At 40.2% G+C, this 11,525-nt stretch overlaps 1 long non-coding RNA gene across 2 annotated transcripts in view; it reads left to right on the top strand.

The window, feature by feature from the left end:
- Nucleotides 1-645: 645 nt before the first annotated feature.
- LOC103131680 (uncharacterized) overlaps nt 646-11,525 on the top strand; it is a 15,157-nt gene continuing 4,277 nt past the window's right edge. The window contains exons 1-3 of one of the 2 annotated variants that reach the window (XR_475414.2): nt 646-675; nt 7,527-7,639; nt 8,845-9,534. This is a non-coding gene — a long non-coding RNA (uncharacterized LOC103131680). The remainder of the gene's footprint in view (nt 676-7,526; nt 7,640-8,844; nt 9,535-11,525) is intronic. The other variant, XR_475415.2, reaches the window with a different exon arrangement.

The raw sequence follows: 11,525 nt of genomic DNA, 5'->3' as shown, positions 1-11,525 counted from the left end.
AATAAGTAACTCCACTTAATAAAATTCCTCAGAAATATTGATTTATTGCAGTGGTTCTCAATACAAGTTATGTGTTGTTTAGATTATAACTTAAGTTGCTTTAAACTTTTATTTTTTATTTATTTATTTATTTCATGTCCTGGATGGCTGAGAACCTATAAATATGTAGGAATTGAATATTTGGAAAGTATCATAACTTAAACTTAAAGGTCAGCACCAGAGTTTTCTAGAAAAATNTCCATTTATACAGAGGATGAATTAGACCCAAGTGGACTCTATTTACTATCAGGTTGATTTCTGAAGCTAATTGGTCCCACAAGATGTTGTTCAGGGGTAATAATAAAAGTCAAAACACAAATGTACACCTCACTTTTAAGATGTATAAAAATATTACCTTGTGTCAGTCTGCAACTTAAAATCCCAGGTTTTTGGTTGAAATATAAGAAAATGGGGAAAAAAATTAAGAACTATGAATACTTTTTCAATTATTTACTTACTGTGGATGTGCATGTGTTGCTGCATCAGAGGTGACTGAGTGAAAATCCTTGGTCAGGATTCCTAGTTCCACATGCTAAACTGTTGCCTTATGACTCATGGTTTTGTATTTAAGGAGAATTTCTGACTCCAGCATCAAAGTGACGGTCAGTGAGAGTCTTGAGCAACATTCTGCGGAAGGTGAGTGCATTACCTATGATAGAAATAAGGTTTTGAGTAAAGTAGGAAGGCTTTAAATAATGTCAGTTCTGATGTAGCAAATCTATTTTGATATAGAAATCAAACATCATCACCTCACCATCAGTATCCATGTATTTTGAGTAAAAATAGATATGGAGAACTGTACTGGTGATTGTTTGCCAAGCCAAACATCCAATAAAAGTTCTGTACACAGGCAAAAGAAGGTTCGATGTCCAAATTTGTTGTTTGTTGTGGATGATTTATTTTCCCATTTCAGCCAGCAATTACAGAGTTCAAACTTTCTTTTGTTCTTTCTGCTACCTCTCTTACTCTAGTAAAAACCATAGGTCCCAAACCAAGGGCGTAAATCCCTTCTCATTATTGGATGGGACCATAAACAGGGAAATTTTTTAAGAGCAAATTTGGGGGGGGGGTTGGCAAAGTTACAGTAAAATGTAATGTAAAATGTGGTTTAATATTTTTTTTGTGTGTGTTCAAGCTACACCATCAAAAATGTCTAGCAAGTAGCGATGAATAACAAGTGTTTTTCTCAGTAAACAATCTGTTGAGACCCATAGAAGTCAAACTAAGATTCAAATGTTTAGATATGAGTTTGGTTCAGAGTCACTGATCTAATCTCTGCTACAACTTTACAAAAATGTAAGGCTCTGACTAATAAGTTTTAATAAGTAACTCCACTTAATAAAATTCCTCAGAAATATTAATTTATTGCTGTGGTTCTCAATACAACTTATGTGTTGTTTAGATTATAACTTAAGTTGCTTTAAACTTTTATTTTTTATTTATTTATTTATTTATTTATTTATTTCATGTCCTGGATGGCTGAGAACCTATAAATATGTAGGAATTGAATATTTGGAAAGTATCATAACTTAAACTTAAAGGTCAGCACCAGAGTTTTCTAGAAAAATATTCAGATTTTATTTTGTGGTTTTAAAGGCTCTATGTTGAAGAAGATAAGAAATAAAGGCATGCATACTTTATTTTTGTTTTACTGTCAGCTGCAGTAGTCCCTCTGCTCTCGGCTCCCGTACAGAGCTGTCAGCTAGTGGTAACGCTCAGCCACTCCAGTTTCAAATTCTTCTAATTAAAGTAAGAGTTAGAGAGCTAAATATAATTGAAATATTGGCTACTTTCAAAAGAAAGTAGCCAATACTTTCTGCTACATAGCTTTCATAATTCTATGAAAGCTATGTAGCAGTTTAGCTAGTTTTGATATCCAAGGCATAATGAGGCAGTTTATCATGTTCAGCCAAAGTAATGAAATAACAAACTGTGGACAGATTTTTATTGTCAATTGTCAATTCCTATCAAGCAGTGAAAGTAAATAAAACGTGTTACATGTCTTTTAGAACCATTGTTCTAACAATAGTGGAGGGGAGGACCTAAAAATTAATTCTTATGTTTTATCTTAGATGAATGGCAGATTTACTTTGTTCTTTGTTTCAATTGCCTTTTTCTATTGATATTGTTTAAATACAAGGGTTTCTTTCATGATTTCTTTGGGGGGGACAATTCTAGACTTTTCCAAATTTGGGGGGGGGAGGGGTCCGGACCCCCCTGACCTCTCCGGGTTTTACGCCTATGCCCCAAACCCAAATACCTGCTGGTCCTTTACCAGGACCCTACACTTATAGAAAGTGGACTGACCCACATTTCTTCCTGTCTTACTTAGAAAATAAATAAGAAAAATATTAAACAAAAAATGAATAAAATCAACATTTTAATATACTGCAAATAAACTGTAAGTAATACAAAAAATAGATATTTAAGAATAAACTAACAAAATTTAAATGGATAAAGAAATAAAGAATAAATGGCTCCAACACTCTGGCCCCTAATTGTGAATGCTGTCACAATTACTTTAAAAAGGAAAAGGAGCTATTCCCTCAAACATGTCCTGAATTCCTCAGGGTGATGCTTCCAGTAGCAAAAGAAGTTTGGTCACAGGTCTTTCCAAAACACTGGTCCTTGTTTTGTAATCCTAAAACAAAGACCAGTTTGTTTTGCACAGTCTACAGCACGATGCTGTAGACTGTGCAAAACAAACTGTGCCCTGCAGGCAATGGAGAAGTACAACATAGAGAAGGATATCGCTGCCTATGTTTGAACGGAGTTTGACAAGAAGTACAATCCGACATGGCACTGCATCATTGGCAGGAACTTTGGCAGTTATGTGATGCACGAAACTAAACATTTGATTTACTTTTAAATGAAATGTTGAGATCTGTGGAGAACTTAACAAGCCTTTGGCATCCTGGTTTACACCCAAGACTTTGGTCATCATCCATGATCCCCTTGGAGCTGTAGAGTCTGCAATTAAGACATCTCCAGGAATAAGACATCTTTTCGTTCTTGTCCATTTTTGTCTTTCCTGCATCAGAGGTAAGTACTCAGAAAGTCAACTTTTCCAGAACAGCTCTACCATGTATTACACGTGTTTCCACCTTTTCCTGAGATAAGGATCTTTTTGGTTGAACAGTCCTGGTGGCAAAACTGGTTTGTTTTTCAGCAACAACAAATAGTTGGGAGTGAGTGCCTCAAGATCATCTGAGTCATCTGAAACCTTGGCAAAGGGTCTGTCGTTTAATATGGCTTCAACTTCACAAAAGATTGTTTGAAGTCCTTCATCATCCAAAACTTTTTCTTGAAGAACTGAGACTAAAATACTTCTCATGGAACGAATCAGACGCTCCCAAACTCCACCTTGGTGAGAGGCTGCAGGGATGTTTCATGTTCCATTTGATTCCATCCTGCACAAAAGCATTTTGAATTTTAGCATGGTTCAGTTCAGCCAAATTCTCCTCCAGCTCTCGATTTGCACCAACAAAATTTGTGGCATTATCAGATCTGATGGTGGAAACTGGGCCTCTTCTACAGATGAACCAGCGGACTGCATATATACAGGAATCTGTATCGAGGGTGTATGCAATTTCCAGATGTACTGCACGGATGGTGAAACAAGTGAACAGAACTCCATACCTTTTCAGGGGACTTTGTCCTCTTTTAACACTTACAGGATGAAAGTAATCCACTCCAACGTTTGGGAAAGGAGCTGTGGCTCTCTTTCTTCTGGTAGATCTGCCATCTTTTGTTCAACAAACTTTCCTCTGTTGCGTCTGCAAATAACACCAATAGAGATGATTTTTCTGTCAGCTGAATTAGCATTTACTGTCCAGTATCTTTGTCTTAATTTTGACAGCATATGAGCTCTTTCTTGCAGCAGTTTTTCGCTCAGACAGCAAGAACTGCAGCTGTCAATTCCAACCTGGTGATTGTTGTTTGCTTCATAGGAGCAACTCTTGCTTTTTCTAGAATGAAGGCAACATGTGAGATGTTATTCTTTTCCAAATATGACACTGTTCCATAGCCATCTTGACTTGCGTCAAAGAAATGATGAAGTTGTGCTTTGTCTGGTTTTCTGATGCAGCTTGGTTTGATGCTACGGTCCACTTTAAAACTGGATATCAGCTGGAGATCCTCCAGCCAATCAAGCCACTTCCTAAAGAGAGAATGGGGAATAACTTCATCCCACTTCAAATTTTGTTGACAAAGTTCTTGTAGCAACAGTTTAGCTGGCATATTGAAGGGACCCAGGATTCCCAAAGGATCACACAGTGAGCTAACCACAGACAAAATGCCTCTTCTGGTCTGTGGGCAGTCCTGCACAGATGCTCTGAACTTGAACTCGTCTGTTTCAGTGCTCCACTGTAAACCCAGTACTCTCTCAACTGGAAGTTGATTTGTGTCCAAATCCAGATTCTTAATTTAATTTGCTCTCCTTTCCTCTGGGATTGACATGAGCACTGTGCGACTGTTGCTGACCCATTTTGAAAGCATGAATCCTCCTTTAAAGCAGATATCTGTCAGCCTCTTCACCATGTGCACTGCATCTTCTTCTGTGGGAACAGATTTTAAACAGTCATCCACATAAAAGTTATTTTTGATTGCATCAACCGCTTCAGCTGGAAACTGTTGTGCGTTATCATCAGCAGTTCTTTGCAGAGCATAATTTGCGAAGCTGGGAGAAGACACTGCTCCAAACAAATGAACCAACATCCTGAACTCCTGTGCAGGTTTTGAAGTGTCACCATGATGCCACCACAGGAAATGGAGAAAGCTGACATGTTTTTCAGAGACATGAACTTAGTGAAACATGGAGTCAATGTCAGGCATTAGCGCAACAGGCTCTTTTTTAAATCTGATTAGAACTTCAATCAGAGAGTTTGTGAGGTCAGGTCCCTGTAGAAGCCGACTGTTCAGTGATGCTCCTTTATAAGTTGATCCACAATCAAATACGACTCTCAACTTGCCTTTTGTGGGATGATGCACTCCATGATGATGAGGAATGTACCGCAGTTGTCCACCTTTCTGTAGCTCATCTGCTGGTACAGCTTCAGTGTCTCCTTGTAGCAGCATGTTGTTTACACATGCAGTGAATTCCTTCTTGTACTGAGCATCCTTTTCAAATCTCCTTCTGAGGCTCTGCAGGCACTGCTCTGCAACACAGATGTTTTTGGCAAGCTGGGACTTTCACTCCTGAAAGATGAGACCACTGATCAAGGTCTTTTTGCTGGGGAATATTCAATGTAGAAACTGGCATGGTACTTTGAGTCAAAACATCTGGCAACTCTTTGAAGTCATTTGNAGGCACTGCTCTGCAACACAGATGTTTTTGGCAAGCTGGAACTTTCACTCCTGAATGGTAAGTCAATATGATAACGACTTCCAACAAGTTTTGTTGAGTTATTAACAATGATCATGAAATGCAAATCCTCTCTGGACATTTCAGTTTTCCCCTCTGATCATTTGTTAAAATCATGATTGTACTGTTTGACCAGCATTTATTTAAGATGTTCACCAGAGATGCAGACATTTTTATTTCTGCTGTTGCTTCCAGGACCATTTATGACCCAGCCAACTTTAGTTTTTACACCAAAATGCCCACCAGCCACACTGTTCATCACCTCTCAGGGCTCTAAAGCATTTGAAGTATCAGTTCCTATCAGTAGTTCCACATTTGCATTGATGTTAAGAAGCTTGACAGGTTTAAGATGAGGCCACTGATCAAGGTCTTTTTGCTGGGGAATATTCAATGTAGAAACTGGCATGGTACTTTGAGTCAAAACATCTGGCAACTCTTTGAAGTCATTTGTTTTCAATTCAGAGACTTCCAAACCAGACAAAATGTGTACATTAACAATCTTATTTTGACTCATTGTTCTTAGCAGAATATTTGTCCTTTTGCCCTTTAAGTTCAGACTTTTTGCCAGAGTTTCTGTGCAGAACATTCCTGAACTTCCTGGATCAAGAAATGTATAGGTTTTTACAACTTTTTTGATCTTTTGACTTTTAACTTTAACTGCAACAAAAGAAAAAACATCATCATCATCATCATCATCATCATGACCGGCCCCAATATGCCCACATGTCTGAGTGGTTGCAGTTGAGAAGTAGACATGAGACCTTGTTGTCTGTTGGATTTGTTCTGAAGAGGCTTCTGGCTCCTTTCGCTCTATGTGAACCTTCACATAGAGCGACCTCACCTTTCCACTGTATGTGTAGAACGGCAGCTCTATCCAGCTGCCAAGCAAACTTTATGCCTGCATGCCTTCATGGAAATGTTTTCCACCAGTTGAGTTTTGCTGAGGATGTTCAGCAAATCTTCTGAACCTGGCAAGCCTTAATGTCCTCAGTAAACTCATGTCACTAGCTTTGTAAGAAGCGTACAATGACGCATTCATATGAAGGATTACCTGCATTAGATTCAATGTGTACAATTGTGCATTGCTAACAGTGTGTACCACATGTAAAAGTTTTGGAAATGCGTGGACGTGGATTGAGTACAGACTTTATTATTTGCTCAAACTGATGTAGGTCACAGTATGGTTTCTGTTGTATCACTGTTTCATCTGGACTTGCCTGGTTTATAACACAGGACTAACAGCACAGTCATTAAAAACAATGTATTTGCAAATGTAACTAATTTAGAAGCCATTTCATTGTTATTTTACCTTTTATTTATACATGTAATCTCATTCAAACACAGGCTGTCATTTCCAAGATAAAATGTTATATAGTCAAAGAGAGACATTAGGTATTACAGAAAAAAATAAATATTCCTTGTGTTCGGAAGTCAGTTTGTAATCAAATACAAATGCTGCAATAATTTCAGCCTAAAATCAAACAGTTTACCAATTTGTAACACACTTTAACAAAACTGACATTGACCCCCAAATAATACATTTGTAAATTTTACTTAAGAACAAAAATGATCAAACCTGTAGCACAGGATAAAAAAATGCCAATTTATTTCTTGCTCTGAAAAATTCAAATATCATTGGCTTAATCCTTCAAAATGTGGTGCAGTGAGAACCCTCACGCTATCTGCATGCTGCACTTGGAGACTTATTGCAGTTGTTTTGCGTATGAAGACTTCCACTATGTTTGCAGTGATTGATCATGTCAGCACCACCAGCAGTACGGGGAATTGCTTTGCAATTCCCCGTACTGCAAATTTGCATCACAACAAGAAGGGCTTTCTGAGGCGTTTGTTTTTTACAAGCATGGGTGGCATTTTTTGAAGAACTCTGGTTTTCTGAAAAACATGCATCCCAAGTTAAACAAAGATCCTAAGCCAAAATTAGGCACTCACAAAAACAGCCTGATTTATGGAAAAATAGTTCTGTAGTAGAAACACGCCCACAGTGACACTTTAAAATCACCTTAGATTACTTTTAAAGCTTTAACTTCACTCCACTGACACATTAGATCTGTGTCCCATTTAGGTCTTGCTATCCATATATCTTCTGTTTTGTCTTTGCCTGCAGGAGCCTCTGCAAGTGAAAACAAGAAAGAGGAGCTGAATGAAATCTTGCACATTTTAGAGTGCGAGTGCTTCATTTCTTGTGATGGCCAAACCCGTGGCCACACTACTATGTCGGTAACTTTTTTTATGCACAATTTATTTTTTTTATACAAACACAACAACACTTTAGTTTCAACATAGAACATTTATTAGTTGATTTACCTTTTTTTCGAGGCTGAGTTGCAGACAGAACCTGGGAAGTCTTGGAAGCCACGCAGTCAAAGAAGGCATGAGAAATTTCAACTTGCACTGCGTGAGAGTTCAGTTGAAGTGGCTCCAGATGTGCCACTGGGTTTTTCAATACCCACAAATGCAATACAGACAAATGCAGCAGAATGATCCAACTTTGTCTGCCCTGTTGCTGAAGGCTATGGGGGGGAGGCCTCTGTAGGGTCTGACACAAATAAAGAGCAATATATACTGCAAGATGGCATTTTATACCATCAACATGGCCAGTTTAAGCTTAAGCAGTTAGGTGTCCCTAAGAAGCCACGTGAGACAGTGCTGACTTTGGGACACTCTCTATTTCCTGGGCTGGCCACCTTAAGAAGTATAAGACCACTGCTTGCATTAAGCGGTACTTTTTCTGGCCTGGTTTAAGATCAGATCAGATGTTGCTCTATTTTGCAGAAGTTGCCCTGAGAGTCAGAAACCCTCAATTAGAGTCCCTACCAAAACACCACTTCAACCCCTCCCCATCATTGGCACACCTTTTCTACGGTTTTGTATTAGTTGGTCACAAGGCAAGGCATTTATTAACATTTGTTTGACAGAAGTGTTTGGTTTGGAAATTTGTTGACAGTCCCTAATTGAACCTCCGAGCTCTTGAGGAGGTAGCTTAAGAACGGCTGGCCGAATTAGCATTCATAAAACGGATCAATGTTGAGCTAAACGCCGTTTGCTCGGCGGATATTGAAACATCCAATATCTAACTCGAAACTAACTTCACTGCGGTTGGTAACACAATAAAAACACCGGGATAAAGTTTGATTTGATCTGTGGCCTTGTAAAAGGAAAAGACAAAACAAAATATCTACTTTTCTTGACAAAAACGCATGTTTAGGGGAAATGAAAAAGAAAATGTATACATTTCTTGACGGAAACTCATGTGTAAGGTCAAGGAAAAACTAAACATGTATGTATGCTTTTATTTCTTATTGTGTCAGTTTTGGTCCTACATAATATTAAAGATTGACAAGAAAAGTCAATCTGTTTATTTGAATGTAGAAATGATCAGGGTCTCGATTTGATGACATCTGCTTTCCTCTTGTCTACATCAGAGTTGCTGAAACACAGCCCTCCTTTGTCATGATGTCAGCTGGTGTAAACACGGTCAGGAAATGCAATCCTAAATGAAGAACCAGCTCCTCCTCTGCGTGCACCCACAACTCCGCCCTCATGTGACTCCAGCCAATCCCGTCTCATTCCGCTCCTACACAGCAAGAAAAAAGCACATTCAGAGGGCGGAAAGTCGGCGCAAGCGGTATAAGAACGGGATAAGCATGGATTGTTTTTCTATCAACGTGTCGACTCTGCACTCCCTGACCAGAGACAGTGGACCCATGTCCAAAATGTGGCGTGGATTCGACAGAGAGCAAGGGAGAGTGGGGAGAAAACCCCATTAACACCGGGCGCACACACACACACACGCACACACACAGAGAGAGAGAAACAGCACTGCAGCTCAGCTCAGGTCGGGGCAGAAACCTTAACTGCTGCCTGCAGAGAAGAGCGCTGTCCCTCCGCTGTGGTGCTGAACGTTGCGGATGATGACGCAGGACTGAGATCCAAAGGGAGACAAGAGGTTTTAGAAGAGCCGCAGAAAACTTTATGTGTATGGATTTAGAAGAAACAAGCTGAGCAGAAGTGATGGCCAGACCCCCCTCCAGTCCGACAGGCTTCAGTCCGGCGGTGTGAGCACAGCGGCGGAACCCAGCGGAGGACAGGGACGGAGGCTTTCCATCTGTGAGGTAAGCTCTGCGTCTCTTTACACGTGGATGATTGCGGGAAGAAATGTAATAGATTACACTTCTAAAGGGGGGTCTGCGCCTGTTGGTAAGAAGTGCTTTAACTTGCTCTCCTAGAATAAATAAATAAATAAATAAATAAATAAATAAATAAGAAAAGCACGATGGAGGAAGCCTGTTTAATCTTTTCGTTTCTTTTTTGAATTTATTTTGCTGCATCCTAACTCGACGCAGCGGCTATATACCATGTGGATTTTGGGCGCATGCTTTTTCAGCAATGGCACACACACACACACACGCACACACACACACACACACACATTCCAGCTGTGCTGAGTCACATACACACCAATAACAGTCAACACTAAACCAGAACTTGGAAAGTCTGATATGGTCAAGCGAGCCAGTCAACTCTAGAAGATATGAGGTCAAACCAAAAGACTTTAGCGCTTAGCCGGATATCAGTTCAGCTCATACAGGCTGGATTAGGTTGCAGCAGATATTTGGGTGGAACACCGGCACCCCTGTGGTGAAACCATGATGGTGAATAAAAAGACAACTGTATAAGTTGAACAAATATTTCTATTGATCGTTGAAATTGATTGATCCCCAAAGGTCCGCGGAGTGGTTTCTCCGCGGACCTTTGTCACCCAGACCCAGACTATGACGCTTGTCTTCCACGCGTGAAATCAAACATCCGACTCGACCCACATCATCGATCCGTTCCTCCTTTCTCAGAATAAACAAACACAAACGTTGTTTTCTCTCTAATTTTACTGCGACCTTTAATTGCCTACAACCTTTTAATCCAAACTGATCACACCCATGATGGAGGTTGTGACACCCTTTCTCCGCGTCTCCTTGTCACGGAGTGCGTAAAGGACGTGTCCATCAGACTCAGAAACCCAGACCGAGCTGCAGCCCCGGCGCTCGCACGTCTCAATGCAGCCTGGCAGCGGACAGCAGCCACCTGTTTGCTGCTCTGCATGTGTGATAGGATCACTCTACCGCCTTATAGCTACTCCTAGTGGGGTTGATAGCAAAAAAAAGTGCAAAAGACAGGAGGGAGAAAAGATAGAAAAAGAGGAGGGGATGGCGTCACGGCCGAGCCGAGGTCTCCCTTCCTGCAGTTTCCACGACAACAGAAACTACACGTAAAGAAGAAGCGCTTCTCGGTGCCAGGAGCGCAACTGACATCAAAATCAAGACGACTAATCTTACTTCACAGCTGCAGACGTCAGTCAGAAGAACGAGGTTAATTTACAAATGTGTCCATTTCAGTTGAGACCCGTTTGATCAAAATACAGCACGGTCCCTTCGATTTATTCAGATCAATGATCCACAACCCCGGGAGCTTAAAGCACATCCTGGTTCTGGCGGAATATCGGAGTAATAGAAACCGACCTCCGTCCTCTCTTGTTATGGAGACCCTGGGACGCCATTTTTGTTGCAGCTGTTGAGGTTTGTTTACTTTGCTTACCATTGTGCTCACAGTCCATGGTGACAAGATGAATATAAGCAGTTGTCCAGTGTGAGAATCATCCGTTCTCTATGCTAAGTTTGTGATGTATGAGGTTGACAAGGAGTCAGTGAGTTGAATTCATAAATTTCATTTATTAATACCAAATTACAGCTGGTCCATTATGACCTGCTACCTCTAAGAGGTAACAGACAAATGACAATCTAAAAGGGTCTCCCTCTCCCTTTGTCCCTCTGAGCTGCCCCAAAGAGGGCGTTACCTTGTGTGTCATCCAATACCTCAGCTCCCATTTGCATTTCCTAACATGTGGTTTCCTTTAGGCTTAGCTTAGCTTTAGCTTAGCAACTAGTTAAAAGAGACAAAAGGAAAACACAGAATCATTTATTCTCAACACCAGCCAGTAGCCAGTGGCTAAAATGCATCGGCCACTGTGTCACATCCTATTTATACCTTAGAAATGGGAATTCAAGGAGTTAGTAGAACCTGCTTAAAAGAAGAAATTAAAAATGCTTCA

Source organism: Poecilia formosa, unplaced genomic scaffold (genome assembly GCF_000485575.1).
Source record: "Poecilia formosa unplaced genomic scaffold, Poecilia_formosa-5.1.2 Scaffold811, whole genome shotgun sequence".
NCBI classification, from domain to species: Eukaryota; Metazoa; Chordata; class Actinopteri; order Cyprinodontiformes; family Poeciliidae; genus Poecilia; species Poecilia formosa.
The sequence above is the reverse complement of the archived record's forward strand: the minus strand, read 5'-3'. Positions and strand labels throughout refer to the sequence as shown.